Here is an 18,130-nt window from a genome sequence, read left to right as displayed (position 1 = left end):
GAAGAAACTTATTCAAAAAACATAACATGCCCTGAGACCTTAGGGTGGAGGGCAGATTGTTGTTGTTGTTGTTGTTGTTGTTGTTGTTGTTGTTGTTGTTGTTGTTATACAAGTCTTAGCTTGTTTTGTTGGGTGGGTTTGGTAACAATCTCTGTACTATACAATGCAGGAACATCAGATCTTTGAGACGTCACCTTCCTCTAACTGTAACTGTTCGGAATAACATTATGTGAGTAAGGCAGCTAATGTGACTCGGCGACTCACATTCCACTTCCAAATCACTATCCTAAAAATAACCATAACCGCCTCATTCCTTCACAATAACCCAAGTCATCCACCTCTGAATCTCATGCTAAGATGGGAAAGCTTTCACATTCTCATGTGGTGTCAGCTGAGCTTGGCAACCGCAGGGCTCATTCATACCGCGTCGCAGTTTGCGGCTGTACTTTTCATGCCATTTATTTCACTCGATTTGGGGGCAATCTCGATTTCACTCAAGCAGGTTTCTTCCTGCCACGGCTCCCTCGCCCGTTTCGCAGCTTTCGTTTCGGCCGATGAGAATTGAACGAAGAATTTGAATCAATCGCTTTGGCGTGTGTCTGGCACGCGCCGAGATCCTCCTCTTTGTTACGTGCTTTGAGGGGTGTTTCGAGCCTTTGGCAAACCCTAGAGCAGCAAGGAAACAAATAACATACCCTGTTCCCCACCACAATCCCAGCAGGGTCATCCAAGGCAGTGAGGTCAATGGGGAGGAGCTAGGCAAAGAATGATCCAAGAAGTCCTTAACAGCAGAACAGGTGGAAGATCACAAGTGGCATGTTACAGCATATTATTCCCTGAAGGAGAACTACTTGAAAATGATTTGCGTGACCAGGCGGCAACAGCCCCAGCCCCCAGGGATCATAAGGAAAACTCTGACATATAGAATTAAAATTAGGCCACAACTTTATTAAACTTCCAAATGTAAGAAGATCTTGGCTTAGGTCTTGGACATGTATCCCTCCCAGCCCCCCAGCCAGGGGGAACTGGGGCTCATCAAGCTAAATGGGATGTGGGGGTGCTCTGTGAGGCGTAAGTGTAGCAGGCAGTCGAGCCCATATCCCCGCACATAGGGTAGCTGACTGACAGCCTTTCGGTGTACGGCCAGTGACACCCAAATATATATACAGTGGTACCTCGGGTTACAGACGCTTCAGGTTACAGACGCTTCAGGTTACAGACTCCGCTAACCCAGAAATAGTAGCTCGGGTTAAGAAAATGAAGAGACTTCAGTTTTTCTGTCCAGTAGCTACACATGATATTCGTTCCTTAAGATTCCACCATTCTATCTTCCACAAACCAGTATTTTTTTTCAATCTTCAAATCCAGGTATTACAAGACCATTTCCTCTTTCACGCAAAAAGTGCTTAAGAAATTTTCAATCCTTAACAAATGTCAGAAAATATTTTCTCTAATTAAACATGTGAACTTTGCCATCTCAGCCAAGTCCAATAGTTTTATCAATCAATCAATCAATCATTTTATCAACTATTCTTCTATAATGGGTGGGGCTGTGTCTTTCGGAAGGTTGCAGATGTTCATCTGAGTAGCACGAACATGTGTGACAGGCAGTGGCGTAGCGTGGGTTGTCAGCACCCGGGGCAAGGCAGGTAATTTGCGCCCCCTAACCCGTGGATTTGTGCCCCCTAACCTGTGGATTTGCGCCCCCTAACCCGTGGATTTGCACCCCCTAATCTTAACCCCCAGATGTTGCACCCGGTGCGGCCAGCCCCCCCCCCTGCACCCCCCACGCTACGCCACTGGTGACAGGGTTGTATGCTCTGCTCCAAATCTTCCCAATCTTTAAACCCTTGCAAGGTGCAATTGCATGCGTGTTCTTTGCACAAGTTCCCCTTTTGTGGCTCAGCCCAGAGGAGGTGCAGTGGCAGAATGCTTATGTGCTGACCCAGCAAAGCACCTAGTCGGCTGCATTAATGCAGCACAGTTCCTTTAGCTGAGCCATGCCAAAATGTAGCAAACCTAGTGTGCAATGTCATTGCCTTTGTGCGGATCATAGCTAGAGTCAGGCCCTAAACCTGCCTCTTACATTTGCAATAGAATTCCAAGGTTCCTTTAAAAATGCGAAAATGACTCATAAGTGGAGTATGCAATGAGGAAATTAGGGAAATGATCAGAAGGATTTGTGAATGAAGCGTTTCCTCCCAGATGCAATCTTCACCAGAAGGCAGCGTAAATCATTAACATGTGCCTGAAATGCACACGTGGTCCAAATGACAAAAACAAACCTCCTGTCCTTTGCTAATAAGGGAAAGCAATATATTTTAGCTCAATTTTAATTGCTGTGGGATATGAAGCAAGGGAAGTATTTTAAGACGATTACGTTGCATGCTCTTTTATGTGGGCCGCTTTCTGAATTCCATTTTCCCCTCACCTCTTTCCCACAAAGTGTCGTGTTATGGGGAGCGATTATTCAGTAACTGGGTTTGTTGACATTGGCGACTAAATGGCCCATCTCTCAGTATATAGTGAAAAGCAGCTGCCTGCAGAGATGATTGGGACTGGGATTATGGAAGCTAGAAATGGGGAAATCTCAGCTTGTCCCTCCATGCTGATTTCTGATTCAAGCATACCTTGTGGATACACATAAATTTACCCCAGTGGCAAATAGCAGCTTCCAGCAGTGGGGAGCAGGGGGCATGACATGGAATTGAAATGGTTAAATTCCACTCTGGTTGAGGCAGCCACTTCCTGTAATGTCATGGTGGTAGCAATGGCACCCGGTAATGGAGTAAGATGAGGTGGTCATGGAGGTGGTGGCTGGGACGACAGGTGGGGCCTGAACCACACCAGCGCAGGTGTCAGGGACTGGGCTGAAGGGGACGAAATGGAAGAGGAATGGTGGAGATGCCCCCCCCTCTCCTGAAGCTTCCAGAGAAGAGGAAGGCAGTATAGTGGTGCCTTGGTTCTCAAACACCTTGGTTCTCAAACGCTTTGGTTCCCAAACGCTGAAAACCCGGAAGTATGTGTTACGGCTTTCGAACGTGTTTCGGTAGCTGAACATCTGATACAGCTGTTGACTATTGTTTCCGGGGTGCCTGCACCAATCAGAAGCTGCGCCTTGGTTTTCGAACATTTTGGAAGTCAAACAGACTTCTGGAACAGATTAAGTTTGGCGCTTTTGGTATTTATTTTGCGTTTTTGAGGTTTTTTGGGTTACTTTGTTTTTGTGATGTGTGGAACCCAGTTCAGCTATGGAAATGGATAAAAGCCCCCCATCCAAACAATTACTATCATCAGTGCAGGTAATAAAAAATAATAATTTTAATTTTTATCATCCACAATACCATATTATTTATTTTATATTATAGTACATTGATTATTGTTTTCATTTTATGGATCAATGGTCTCGTTAGATAGTAAAAATTCATGTTAAATTGCTGTTTTAGGGGTTGTTTTTAAAAGTCTGGAATTTTTTCCCATTTTTTCCTCCAGGCCTTCCCATCTCTAGTCAAGAGACAGAGATGAGACAAGCCACATTTCAACATTTCAGTGTAGCATAGTATAGTACCATTTAAAAAAATTTTTTTGGAGTATATGGATACATACTTTTTCAAATTAAGAGCAAGAGCATCAAGTGATACTGAGAACGATCCTAGAGTTCATCCCCAATGTATTTCTTATCAATAAAAAAATTGGTGTGCCACAAGCAAACTTTTATGCTGAAAGTGTGGCCCGCAGAATAAAACAGTTTGAGAACCACTACTTTAAAGTTAGACTAGACCTGCCAGACCTGCAAATGTATTATGAGGCAGCCTGTTTTTGTTGGTTAAAAGAAATGAATTACATTGGATAATGCAGACATCCTGGACTTAGATGGTCAGGACTTAAAATTTGACTGGAGGGGAGAGTGCTCTTGTGCTCAGATCCTGCTTGTGAGTTTCCCACAGTTGGCCACTGTGAGAACAGGATGCTGGACTAGATGGGAAATCGGCCTGATCCAGACGTCTCATCTTATCTTCCTAAAATGTCATTGTTAAGACCAATTGCATAGGCCCTTCCCAACTGATCGGTGCTAATTTGGGGGAGGCCCTTCTGATTGGCTTTGCCCACTAAGTTGCCATATTCAGATACAGTGGTACCTCGGGTTACATACGCTTCAGGTTACATACGCTTCAGGTTACAGACTATGCTAACCCAGAAATAGTTCTTCTGGTTAAGAACTTTGCTTCAGGATGAGAACAGAAATCGTGCTCCGGCAGTGCGGCAGCAGTAGGAGGCCCCATTAGCTAAAGTGGTGCTTCAGGTTAAGAAGAGTTTCAGGTTAAGTACGGACCTCCGGAACAAATTAAGTACTTAACCCGAGGTACCACTGTACTTAACGTGGCAACACACGATTTTCTCACTGGAAAAGAGTTATTACACCACTTCAGGACATACCATGTCCTTCTCAAAAATCTGTGGAACAACAAGTAACTGTCAGCATGGACATACAGCAATTTGAGAATTTGGACAGTAAAAATAAATAAATGGCACATATGTGCCTTTCTGTTGTGTCTAATGACTGGTGATTAATCCACCAATATGTTGGTTGTCAGCATAGTTAATATGACTATGTCTAATGGGATGCGTTAATATAATCATCTGAAGTATGCTTGCAACAAGCTTTATGGTAAATTAATCACCAGTCATTAAAATCCACAGGAATACACATACACAGTTTCTGTCCAAGAAATAATTAATATCCAGATTTTCAGACTGCTGCATGTTTGTGCTGGAGAACAGTTGAATTCCAGCTTCAGAGAGGTGTTAAAGAGCCTCTCACAGAAAAAAATTGGCAACCTTATAACACAGAGAAAATAAGTTTAAAAGTCTGCATGCAGCACCACATGAATGACCCTGAAGACTTAAGCAATATGTAGAAGTTCCATCTGCTTGATTCAGATTTTATGTTAAAAGTGTGGGATAAATCATCTTCGAGTTGCTAAGATGGCAACTCTATGGTTAAGACCACAGAGTAAGCTGTCCAGCCAGACTTAGCTAGGTCACATCCACCCACCTCCGAAGGAAGGGTTATCAAACCCTTTGTTCATTTCCATTTTCTTTTTGAACTGACTAGTAAGGATGTCTAAACTGAATGCCTCAAGCTTAGGCAAGCTTAGCCTGCCATTTTTGTGTTTCTATACAGATAATTTGGAAACTAAGTTGTACGCCGGCTCCCTCGGCCAATAAAGCGAGATGAGTGCCGCAACCCCAGAGTCGGTCACCACTGGACCTAATGGTCAGGGGTCCCATTACCTTTTAAATGAATATTGTAAAACAGAATTTTTCAAAAAAAGAAATTATATACAAAAAGAAAATGAAAATGCAAGGTTCAGCAGAGCTACATATGAGAGAATAACTTGCAAGTATATCTTTAAGAGGCTGCTCTCATCCTTGATCCATGTGATAATTATCCTTGGGATCCCCAAAGACATCAGGTTATGTGGTTAACTCATCAACACGAGCCTTGTTCTACGACAGCTGCTGAGTCAGGACCGACTGCGATAGAGTTTCTGTTTACAGGCAAAATACAAAGTTGAAGGGGCAAGCCAAAGACATCTCAGTTCATCTGTGATGTGGGGCGTTGGGTGGGACACACTGAGTTCTAAAATGTCTTCTAGCGGGACTTGAATTAGAAGTGTCTTGTAGCTGACATAAGTTATTCCTCTTCCAATTCCTTTTTTGGTAGGCACTACTGTCGAGCGACTTGCAGCTATGTACCCTCTGCTATCTCAAAGAGATATATCTGCAGTATGTTAAGTGCACATCATATGGCAAAAAGTGAATTCAAAAGGCAATCCACTTGGTCAAAGGGAATGGCACATGGAGGTAAACAGAGCTGAGACAATTCATTCAGTTTTAACATTCATTTCAAATTAAGTGCTAAGGAAATGGGTCTTACAGTGTCATTAAAATAAGAAAAGCCCTTTATGAAGTTAAGATGTATGCTACTTTTTTAAAAAATAAGATCTGGGGGGTTAATGATTAAAGTATTTAATAATAACATTGGAAGCCAAAGGAGCAGATTATGTTTTCTAGTAACAAGGAGGAGCTTCTGTGATTCATGTATATTGGAAATATATACAATTTTTAAAGCTCTGTTGGGAAATGATTTGATTTTATGTTTGTGGGACTAGCATTGTTTGGGTTTCTTAACATAGCTGTAAAGCATTGGTAATCTTCAAAAATTATAATTATGCATGTCACAGAGAAAGTGGATGAAGGAAATTTTTTCTCCCACTCTCATAACATGAGAACTCAAGGAAAGTTAATGAAGCTGACTGTTGGAAGATTCTAGGCATTATTCCAACTCATTCGCCCAGAAGACAGTGATGGCCACCATCCTGGATGGCTTAAAAAGAGAATTGGATAAAAGGATCCAGCAGCCTCTTCTTATGTACTTATGGTGAAATTGAAGTTTTCCAAAATGAGTGTCAGGAGATTGTCCCTCTATAGGATTTTTGAGCTACAGAGTTTGTAGAACTATGTATTCAAAGTCTTGGGAAAGGGACACAGGTGGCACTGTGGTCTAAACCACTGAGCCACTTGGGCTTGCTGATCAGAAGGTCAGCTGCTCAAATCCCCGCAATGGGGTGAGCTCCTGTTGCTCTGTCTCAGCTCCTGCCAACCCAGCAGTTCGAACGCACACCAGTGCAAGTAGATAAATAGGTACCACTGCGGCAGGAAAGTAAATGGCATTTCCGTGCACTCTGGTTTCTGTCAGGTGTTCCGTTGCACCAGAAGCAGCTTAGTCATGCTGGCCACATGACCCAGAAAGCTGTCTGTGGACAAACACCGGCTCCCTTGGCCTGAAAGCAATATGAGCGCTGCAACCCCATAATTGCCTTTGACTGGACTTAACCATCTAGGGGTCTTTTACCTTTACCTTTACCTTTACCTTTACCTTGGAACAGCATGAATCTAGGAGCAAGACAAAAACTGAACTTTGGTGCTGTCAGTGAGTACAGTAGTGCCCCGCAAGACGAATGCCTCGCAAGACAAAAAACTCGCTAGACGAAAGGTTTTTTCGTCCGCGATTTGCCTCGCAAGACGAATTCCCCTATGGGCTTGCTTCGCAAGACGAAAGCCCATAGGGAAATCTCCGGGGACCTCTTTTAAATGCTAGCGGTGGGGAGCAAAGCCTTTCCCCCCCCTCCGGCCTTCAGAAGAGGTCCAGGAAGGCTGGCGGGGGCCAAAAGGCTTTGCTCCCCAGCGCCAGCATTTTAAAAGCAGTCCGGGATAGCAGGGAAGCGCTTCCTGCTATCCCGGACGGCTTTTGAAGGCAGGAGAGATCCGCGAAGCCTGGGCGCGCTGCGCGCAGGCTTCGGCATGCCGGCAAGTCTCCGCCAGCAGCGGCAACGCTGCCGCTGCTGGGGGAGAGATCCGCGAAGCCTGGGCGCGCTGCGCGCAGGCTTCTGCATGCCGGCAAGTCTCCGCCAGCAGCGGCAACGCTGCCGCTGCTGGGGGAGAGATCCGCGAAGCCTGGGCGCGCTGCGCGCAGGCTTCTGCATGCCGGCAAGTCTCCGCCAGCAGCGGCAACGCTGCCGCTGCTGGGGGAGAGATCTGCGAAGCCTGGGCGCGCTGCGCCCAGGCTTCGGCATGCCGGCAAGTCTCCGCCAGCAGCGGCAGAGCTGCCGCTGCTGGCGGAACGGTCCGGGATGCCTTGGCCGGACAGCTTTTGAAGGCAGGCGGGGGGAGCAAAGACTTTCGCCCCCGCCAGCCTTCAGAAGAGGTCCAGGACCTGTTCCGCAGTGGGGCGGGGGGGCGGGGACACCTGGCCCCGCCGCCCCACTTCAGAAAGCTGTTCCGAAGTGGGGCGGGGGGGCGGGGACACCTGGCCCCGCCGCCCCACTTCGGAAAGGTGTTCCGAAGTGGGGCGCGGGGGCGGGGACACCGGGCCCCGCCGCCCCACTTCGGAAAGGTGTTCCGAAGTGGGGCGCGGGGGCGGGGACACCTGGCCCCGCCGCCCCACTTCGGAAAGCTGTTCCGAAGTGGGGCGGGGGGGCGGGGACACCTGGCCCCGCCGCCCCACTTCGGAAAGCTGTTCCGAAGTGGGGCGCGGGGGCGGGGACACCTGGCCCCGCCGCCCCACTTCAGAAAGCTGTTCTGAAGTGGGGCGGGGGGGCGGGGACACCTGGCCCCGCTGCCCCACTTCGGAAAGGTGTTCCGAAGTGGGGCGGGGGGGGAACACCTTCTGAAGGCGGGCAGGGGGCGAAAGTCTTTGTCCCCCCTGCCTGCCTTCCCAGGGGCTTTTAAATCGCCCCGGACAGCGGAGAAGTCCTCCGCTGTCCCGGGGCGATTTTAAAATGCCGCCCGCCAGCATTTTAAGATCGCCCCGCACAGCGGAGAAGTCCTCCGCTGTCCCAGGGTTTTTTAAAATGCTGGGGGTGGGAAGAAAAGCCCTTGTCCCCCCCCCCCAGCCTTCAGAAGAGGTCCGGGGACAGACTGTCCCCGGACCTGGCCTGAAGGTGGTTTCCCTAGGAACACATTAATTGATTTTCAATGCATTCCTATGGGAAACCATGCATCGCAAGACGAAAAACCCGCAAGACGAAGAGAATTGCGGAACGAATTAATTTCGTCTTGCGAGGCACCACTGTATATGTATAGCCATGATTTGAGTTATTTATTGAGGACTGCAATCTTATTCCTTTGCACTTTTTAAAACGAATCATTGCTGATTTTATCAATACACTCATATTCTGAATTAGCTGATAGCATTTGATACAAATGGATTAAACACCATTAACCTTTGATATTTCGTTATACAGCCGGCACGCTTGAATTCTTCTCATCCCAACTACTCGGTTATTTTCTTCTCGATGGCATGTGTTTTTGTTGCATTAGCAGCCCCACAAGCTGCACATGTTGTGCGTTTGCTTCTGTGTGTTTTTTGGTGTGGCATATTCGACGTTAGTAACATTGCAATCACATAAGTCAAGTTCCAACTCTTCGGCTGTATACTCACTTGCTAACAATACTAGTGGCTTTGACGAAGCGATACCAAAATATCCCATGCTGTGGCCAGTTGCTATATGCGTGGTTAGCAAGTTTTTGCTCAGCCAGCACAGCACACACAGGTGTGAGCAGTGCCTTCTGGGAAAGTTGTGACCTCATACTCTTATTTGGAGGAGGCCCTCTGTGGTTGAAACTGATCTCTCACCTGTTAGGTCCAGAATAGATGCATTGACCATTACTACACTGTGCAGAGAGGGCATCTCAAATACTTTCCAGCCGATGAACATTTGGCCATATCTTCTGTGCATTTAGATGGGTGCAGTCTCTTTAAAGTTTCATGGCTTCTCTATCAGAGGTTTAGATTACATGCTATTTTGTCTTCCAAACACGAAAGTGTCAGGAGACCAAACTTAAGTCACATGAGCAGCGGATCTTATTGACATTCAAGTGTTTTCCATAATACTGTCTAAGCATGAGACATAACAATCATGCATTAGATAAAGCCAAGTACCAGAAAGATAGTATTTCATTGACAATATAACATCATTCTCCCCACCTGTGATTAATAATAATAATAATAATAATAATAATAATAATAATAATAATAACAATAACAATAATAATAATATATTTATACCCCACCCATCTGGCTGGGTTTCCCCAGCCACTCTGGGCGGCTCTCAACAGAATATTAAAAACACGATAAAACATCAAACATTAAAAACTTCCCTAAACAGGTTTGCCTTCATATTTCTGGTATTCAAAGGGATACTGACTCCAGCGCTGAAAGCAGAACATAGCCATTGTGGAAGAGATATGGAGCAGTGCTGTTGTGCTCATGTCCTGCTTAATAATAATAATAATAATAATAGTAGTAGTAGTAGTAGTACAGTGGTGCCTCGCAAGACGAAATTAATTCGTTCCGCAAGTTTTTTCTTCTTGCGAGTTTTTCGTCTTGCGAAGCACGGTTTCCCATAGGAATGCATTGAAAATCAATCAATGCATTCCTATGGAGACCGTCCGGGGACAGAGGGGAAGCGTCACGCGCCTTCCCCTCTGTCCCCGGACCTGTTTAAAGCAAGGGAAGGGGCAGCGGGGAGAATCGCTTCTCCCCATTGCCGCCCCTTGGTTCAAAAGGGGTCCGGGGAGAGAGGGGAAGGCGCGTGCGCCTTCCCCTCTGTCCCCTCTTTTGAAGCAAGGGGCGGAGGGGAGAAGATCGCTTCTCCCCGTTGCCGTCCCTTGGTTCAAAAGCGGTCCGCGCGCGCCTTCCCCTCTGTCCCCGCAGATTGCAGGGCTGGCAACGGGGAGAAGCGATCTTCTCCCCGCCACCCCTTGCTTCAAAAGAGGTCCGGGGACAGCGGGGAAGACGCGCTGCATTTCCCCGCTATCCCCGGAGCTTGCGGGGCAAGCTTCGTTTTGTGAAGCAAGCCCATAGGGAAATGTGTCTTGTGAAGCAGCTAAGAAAACAAAAAACTCCTTCGTCTAGCGAGTTTTTCGTCTTCCGAGGCGTTCGTCTTGCGGGGCACCACTGTAGTAGTAGTAATAATATTAATAATAATACCTTTATTGTTCAATGTACAGGGGACGTGGGTGGCACTATGGTCTAAACCACAGAGCCTAGGGCTTGCCGATCAGAAGGTCAGAGGTTTGAATCCCCGCGACGGGGTGAGCGCCCGTTGCTCGTCCCTGCTCCTGCCAACCTAGCAGTTTGAAAGCACAAAGTGCAAGTAGATAAATAGGTACCTCTCCAGCAGGAAGATAAAAAGCATTTCTGTGCACTGCTTTGGTTCGCCAGAAGCGGCTTAGTCATGCTGGCCACATGACCCGGAAGCTGTACGCCAGCTCCCTCAGCCAATAAAGCGAGATGAGCGTCGCAACCCCAGAGTCATTCACGACTGGACCTAATGGTCAGGGATTCCTTTACCTTTACCTTTGTCAATGTACAACCTGTGTACAATGAAATTAACCGAGCCTCCCCCCTCCCACAAACACTCAATCTCATTGTCGCACAACACACCAACCCCGAAAGTGAGTTGCACTATATTATTTTCCATTCAGCAGCCTAACAGCCCACGGATAGAAACTGTTTTTTAGCCTGTTGGTACGACTTATACTTCTATATCTCCAGCCCGAGGGTAGAAGATTAAAGAGGTGCTGGCCGGGGTGTGAATCGTCCCTGAGAATTTGTCTTGCTCTCCTAAGGCATCAATCCCTTGCAATGTCATCTAGTGGGCTCAGGGGACAGCCCATGATATCATGGGCTGTGTTCACCACCCTCTGTAAAGACTAATCTTAAACCCCACCCACTTGGCTGGGTTGCCCCAGCCACTCTGGATGGCAGCTTCCAGCATATACAAAAACATAGTAAAACATCAAGCATTAAAAACCTCCATATACAGGACTACACATTCAGATGTCTTCTAAAGATTGTATTTATCTCCTTGACATCTGATGGGAGGGTGTTCCACAGGGTGGGAGCCACTACCAAGAAGGCCCTCTGCCTGGTTCCCTGTAGCTTCATGTCTCGCAGTGAGGGAACTGCCAGAAGGCCCTCAGAGCTGGACCTCAGTGTCCAGGCTGAATGATGGGGGTGGAGATGCTCCTTCAGGTCTACAGGGCTGAGGCTGTTTAGGGCTTTAAAGGTCAGCACCAACGCTTTGAATTGTGCTCAGAAACGTACCGGGAGCCAATGTAGGTCTTTCAGGATGGGTGTTATATGGTCCCAGTGGCCGCTCCCTGTTACTATAGGCACCATGAGCTTCCCATAGACATCTGGTTGGCCACTGTGAGAAAAAGATGCTGGACAAGATAGGCCAATGACCAGAAAGTTCCTGATGTGATGCACTCCCTTTATTATAGGCCAAATTTGATTTATTTCCAGCAAAACTGGTGTGTTTTGTTAACTAAACCTGAACAGAAAAAGAAGGTAGGGCAATAGGAAACGTCGAAAAGAGAAAGCCCAGTTTTTTTGCTAAAAGCTGTGCACTCAAAAAAGTAACATTTCATCGGCATGATCCATATATTATTCAAGGAAGTTCCTGGCAGAATACACAGGCTTCCTTTACAAGTCACTGAAGCTCATTAACTCTCCTCGCACACACTTGCCATCTGGCTGCACTTATGAGATATTATTGCCAATGTGCCTCATAGTCTGTGACAACCCTCAGTCTGTAGATGAAAACGAAGTGGGACCTTATGCCATCTAATTTCTCTGAAACAAGTTGGCATCTTCTGATTCTTCTTCAAATGCCCTGTAGGGGGGAAAAACCTAACATTTTCTAACGTTAATGGCAAGCAAAAAAATATGCATTATGTTTGTTTGTTTGTTTGTTTGTTTGTTTGTTTCAGAAGGACACTTAACCACGGGAACAGCCTGAGCCTGATGGCATCCCCTCCCATATATAGATAGATAGATATAGATAGATATAGATAGATAGATGATAGATGATAGATGATAGATGATAGATGATAGATGATAGATAGATAGATGATAGATAGACAGACAGACAGACAGACAGACAGACAGACAGACAGATAGATATTCTGTTTTACAAGTTAGAATACTCATTTAAACATCCTTAAAATATCAATGACTTCCCTTCTTCTCTTTCCATGGTTCATTTTGCATATCATGAATTCCTGCATATTTTACATAAACTAAACCATTCGGTATTCCATTATTGCATCCATCAAAACTTACTTACACCGCTGAATTTACCTTAATGCTGCCAAACAGCCCCTCCCAATTCTGCATACAGAAACCAACTGGGCTTGCAGATGCATCTTACTTTACGTATAGCATCCTCTGCCACATCTGAGGCAGCACATTAGAAGGTCATGTGGCAACAGAGGGAAATGGCTGGGGCGGTCAGAATTGCTTCTGCTGGCCCTGAGAATCCGCCACCTGAGGCAGTTTCTTCACTCTACCCAATGGTAGAGCCAGCCTTGCTTCAGCAAAATGAAACATTCATTTGAGTGTGTTCCCATGGACATTTCTTGGTTTCTCTAATTTCAAATTAATCCTTTTAATACAAATTGGAATGCTGCAAATGTAAGGGGGGATGTTAGCTTACGGAGAAACACAACTCAGGTGTTCAATCTGGCCTCCAGAGACTTCACAACAGGCTCCCCGTATCATACCCTCCAACATTTCTCTGATGAAAACTGGGACGTCCTATTCCATCACCATCATAATTTTATTATTTATATCCTGCCCATCTGTCTGGGTTGCCCCAGCTACTCTGGGCGGCTTCCAACACGTATAAAAACATAATAAAACATTAAACATTGAAAAACTTCCTGATACATGAGTGCTTTCAGATGTCTTCTAAAGATTGTATAGTTACTTCTCTCCTTAGCTCGGAGGTTGCATAATTCCATAATTCCAAACGCCGGCTCCCTCTGCCTGAAAGCGAGATGAGCACCACAACCCCGTAGTCGCCTTTGACTGGACTTAACCATCCAGGGGTCCTTTACCTTTTTACCTGTTACGCTTCTTGTATTCTTAGGCTATCTATTCTTATGCTGTATTCTTATGTTTTTATTGTTATATTCTGTAAATTATGCTCTTAATGTTGTATACCACTCTGAGATCTTTGGATAAATGGCAGTATATAACTGGAAAGAATAAGAATAAGTGCTATTCTTCTAGAAAATAAGGTGCCAGAACTTACCATGAACATCTCACTCGTTCTCTGAGAATGGCAATGGTGCCCACCTGAGAGGTGCCAGAACAACAACAACAACAACAACAACAACAATAATAATAATATATTCACATTGGCAATGATGAGTTTCTTCTTTTCATCAGCAGTGGATCCATTCCACAGAACTGGAGCTTATAAGACGGGCCTTCTGAAAAGTCAACAGGTCCATCTGTGAACCAGCAAATAAATTGATTCAATTCTGTATCATCTCCAGGAAATGTGCCTGCGAGGTCAGCTGGGGAGACGTTGTCATTTAGCCAGCACCAGGCACTGCATGCGAGTGAGCCTTCGCATAGTGACCTTTCTTCCATCCCGAGCACTGAACATTCTTTCCACAGTCTGGTACGTGTGACTGCATGGTTAACTCTGTGACAGCGCGAGAACATTAAGTGGGTGTCAGTGACTAATGATAACTTGTCTTCAGGCTTTTATTTTCGTGAGTCCTGTTCTGTGCATACACGTTAACAGCTGTAAGCCTGCCTGGTGAATGTTGTCGCTGCGGCACTTTTTTTTGTGGGCTTGCTTCTTCTTCATCATCTTTGGCGATCACTCACACCTGAGTAAGATTGTCTTCCATGAACACGGTCTTAACAGTGAGTTCGTAAGTGACTGTGGAGGCCAATTCTGGATCCACACATCCTTCCACAGTGGGGACAGAGGTTTCCGGGCAGGAGTTGACCACGGTCAGGGTTTGCCAAGCGTGCCTCCCTCTTAGAACATTTCTTCCTTTCGTCCTGATTTCAAGCGTCTTCAAAGTCCATGACACCTTTGGTAAAGGCTGTTCTCCAATTGGAGCGCTCGCAGGCCACTGTTTCCCATTTGTCGGTGTTTATACTATATTTTTTTAGATTTGCCTTGAGAGAGTCTTTCAACCTCTTTTGTTGACCACCAGTATTATGCTTTCCATTTTAAAGTTTGGAATAGAGTAGTTGCTTGGAAGATGATAATCAGGCATCCGTACGACATGACCAGTCCAACGAAGTTGATGTTGAAGAATCATTGCTTTGACACTGGTGATTTTTGCTTCTTCCAGTGATGATCCAGCGAGTGAATGCGGATTTGCAGTACCCTTATCACATGCATGATCCTTCTGAAGGTTTGAGTTTCATTTGTCCAATCTAGTCAACATTACCAGGAAGCACATTCATGGCCAGATGCAACCAATTGGCTGCTAGAATTGTAATGACAACAATGCACAAAGGCATAGGGAAACTGGTAAAAGTGTGTCCTGTCTGTGCCGTGTGTTGCAGTGCAGGAGTTTGGGCCAAAGAATACAAAACAAAATAGGTATGTTGCTACTTCACCTCCCAACTGTTCTTCTTTCTTTAAGGAGCTATCAGATTGATAGAACTCTTGATCGGTAATAATATAAAGGAGCTGCGAGAGCCATGCCATGACTGCCCAAATCTCAATTTAGAGGACATATTCCTCAGCTCGGAGTTTCTGCAGAGCTGCGAAACGGAGCTGGAAGCTGCAGCTAAAGAGACTATGAAGTGCACCAGGCCAAAAGTATTGCTCCATTGACTAGGCAAGGTTGCCAGACTTCTAATATTTATATCGAGCCTGTCTCACACAAAAACATCATGCCTGGCATTTGCAGAGAGGTCAGCGCCCTGCGCAGATTCTCTCAAAGTGGTTTCCAATCGTAGATCCTCATGGAAGGAAGTATGTGTCAGGAGTGCGTGCAGCAGCCAGGCCCTGTGACTGGTAGGGCCTCGCAGGATTGGGGCCTTCCTGAGTTTGGCCTGGAAGGGCAAACAAACAGATGGCCAGACAGAAAGGGTTAATCAAGTTCTGGAACAATATCTCCACTGCTTCCTGAGCTACCATCAGGACGACTGGTCGAATCTGCTGCCCTTGGCTGAGTTTGCCTACAACAACGCCTGGCACGCCTCCACGGGAGAGAGCCCCTTCTATGCCAACCTCAGGTACCACCCGCGCCACCACCCCTGCACACTGGCAGCATCTCTCATGCCTTCTGCCAATGATCGGGTCTCCCACATTCAGGAGACACAAGCCGACCTGGTACAGCACCTAGAGGGAGCCAAGGCCGATTATAAGGCACAAGCTGACCAACGGCATCAGCAGGGGTCTGCGTTCCAGGTCAGGGACAAGGTCTGGCTGTCCTTGGAGCACCACCACACTAGACGTCCCTCGGCTAAGCTGGACTACAAGTACCAGGGACCTTTCCCCATCCCGCAGCAGATCGATCCGGTTGCCTACAAGTCGGAGATTCCCCCCTCTCTGAAGATCCACCTGGTGTTTCATGTATCCCAGCTCAAGCCCTGCCATGCGGACTATTTTCTTGGTGGCATTGGCCCGCCACCACCGCCAGTCCAGGTTGGGCAGCTTCCAACATATATAAAAACATAATAAAACATTAAACATTTAAAAACTTCCCTATACAGAGCTGCCTTCAGATGTCTTTGAAAGGTTGTATGGTTACATATCTCACTGAATTGGGAGTCAGATATCTCCATGCCCTCCAACATTTCTCCAATGAAAATAGGGATGTCCTAAGGAGAAGGGGGGGCACAGGTGGCGCTGTGGGTTAAACCACAGAGCCTAGGACTTGCCGATCAGAAGGTCGGCAGTTCGAATCCCTGCGACGGGGTGAGCTCCCGTTGCTCAGTCCCTGCTCCTGCCCACCTAGCAGTTCGAAAGCACATCAAAGTGCAAGTAGATAAATAGATACCGCTCTGGCGGGAAGGTAAACGGTGTTTCTGTGCGCTGCTCTGGTTCGCCAGAAGCGGCTTCGTCATGCTGGCCACATGACCCGGAAGCTGTATGCTGGCTCCCTCGGCCAGTAAAGCGAGATGAGCGCCGCAACCCCAGAGTCAGTCACGACTGGACCTAATGGTCAGGGGTCCCTTTACCCTTTACCTTTAAGGAGAAGGGGGACATTCTGGGATCAAACCAGAAACTGGGATGGCTTCTGTCAATCTGGGACGTTTCCTGGAATATACGGACACTTGGAGGGTCTGTTCTTGCCGATAGAATAGGCCTGAAAGAAGCATGATAGCATCAGTTTACTCCTGCAGTAACTTTAGCAGCAAAATCCTTCTCTTTTGGCCACACTGCCAATAAATTTGTAATTTACTCCCATGTCTCACCTTCTGAGCTGAAGCACTTTCATACTGGAATAAACGAATCTTGTTTGAGAGGGTAGAGGTGAGTGCACTATACGTTTCAATTATATGTGTGTTCATTAAAAGAGTCCCACACTATAATTAGTTACATAACTTTTATGGGAGGTGCTAGATTGCCCTAGATCAGCTGGAATCAAGTTATATGAGGGTAAAGGTCTAAGCCAGTTGACTACTAGTCCCTTGAGATGTTTTTAATGATGTTCATGTGCAGTCTGTCCTTAGGCAGAATTCTTCTAATTCCTTCTTTATCTTTTTTTGTTATCTATTGTCTGCAGCACTTTGTCTGAGACACTTGGACCAGCACAGTTATTTATCCTATGGTTACATGCCTTTCGATACTTTCCTCAGCTGAATGTGTCTGTACGGCACAGAATGTGCCCAAATAATTGCTTCCAAATTAGTTCGTCTCGTACATTTCTCCATGGCCATCTAAATATTCATAATTGAAGTCTTTATTTTGTTTTTGTTTTTTTGAGACACAACAAAAAACATGCCTGTGTTTCTTTATCTGTGGTTTCGCTGCAACTTACGTCATTATGTTCATTAGAGAATATCACTTGCATCATTACATATCTATTGTGTTCCAAAGAAGGCCAAAATTACAGAGGGATCTCTGCCCAGTTTCAGGATTGCTAGGTTCCAATATAAATCTTTGTGATTTTCCCCCACCCTCTTTGGTCTTCTTGGCTTGTATGAAGAGATGCTGTGACCCTTCCATTTGCTCCAGCCACCAATAAATACTTGGGGGTGAGGGTCTGGCTAATGAAAGTACATTGAAAGCTGTGGAGAAAAACAACAAGAACAATAATGACAGCTAGGGCTTTTCCCCCTGGGGGTTCTCAAGGGTATAATGCAGTCCTTTTTGGGGGGTGGGGTGCACAGAGATACCCATACCCCTAAACATTTTGTGAATCTAAGTTTGGCCGCATTGAGGGGCAGTATTTCAATATGAGTAGGAAAATGAGAGTACCTCTAAACATATTTTTAGGGGGGAAAGCACTGGTATAAAGTACCAGCAACTTTTTATTTCAAATGTTAAAAGCGTGGCACTTACTGTAAAAACCTCATGGTGAGTACCGGCACCATTTTTCCTAAAAAGAAGCAATGATAATAGTTAACATAGAAACTGATGTAATAATAATAAATCGTGTCCTCCCTAAAAGAGGGCACGTGTTGCGGTGAGACCTGGAGACTGGCCTCCTGGCTGTGGGTGGGTCTATTGGACAGCCACAACACCCGATTGGTAGGTCTCTCATTGCTGGGTGTAATCTGGCCAAT

General features: G+C 46.1%; 1 long non-coding RNA gene across 2 annotated transcripts in view; it reads right to left on the bottom strand.

Annotated features, from left to right (window-relative positions):
• The window catches only part of LOC310687930, a 29,809-nt gene extending 15,209 nt beyond the window's left edge, over positions 1-14,600 (bottom strand). Inside the window, exon 1 of one of the 2 annotated variants that reach the window (XR_014516644.1) lies at positions 13,776-14,600. This is a non-coding gene — a long non-coding RNA (uncharacterized lncRNA). The remainder of the gene's footprint in view (positions 1-13,775) is intronic. The other variant, XR_014516645.1, reaches the window with a different exon arrangement.
• Positions 14,601-18,130: the final 3,530 nt, after the last annotated feature.

Source organism: Podarcis liolepis (genome assembly GCF_965112155.1).
Source record: "Podarcis liolepis genome assembly, chromosome: 10".
In the NCBI taxonomy this organism is placed as follows: domain Eukaryota; kingdom Metazoa; phylum Chordata; class Lepidosauria; order Squamata; family Lacertidae; genus Podarcis; species Podarcis liolepis.
The sequence above is the reverse complement of the archived record's forward strand: the minus strand, read 5'-3'. Positions and strand labels throughout refer to the sequence as shown.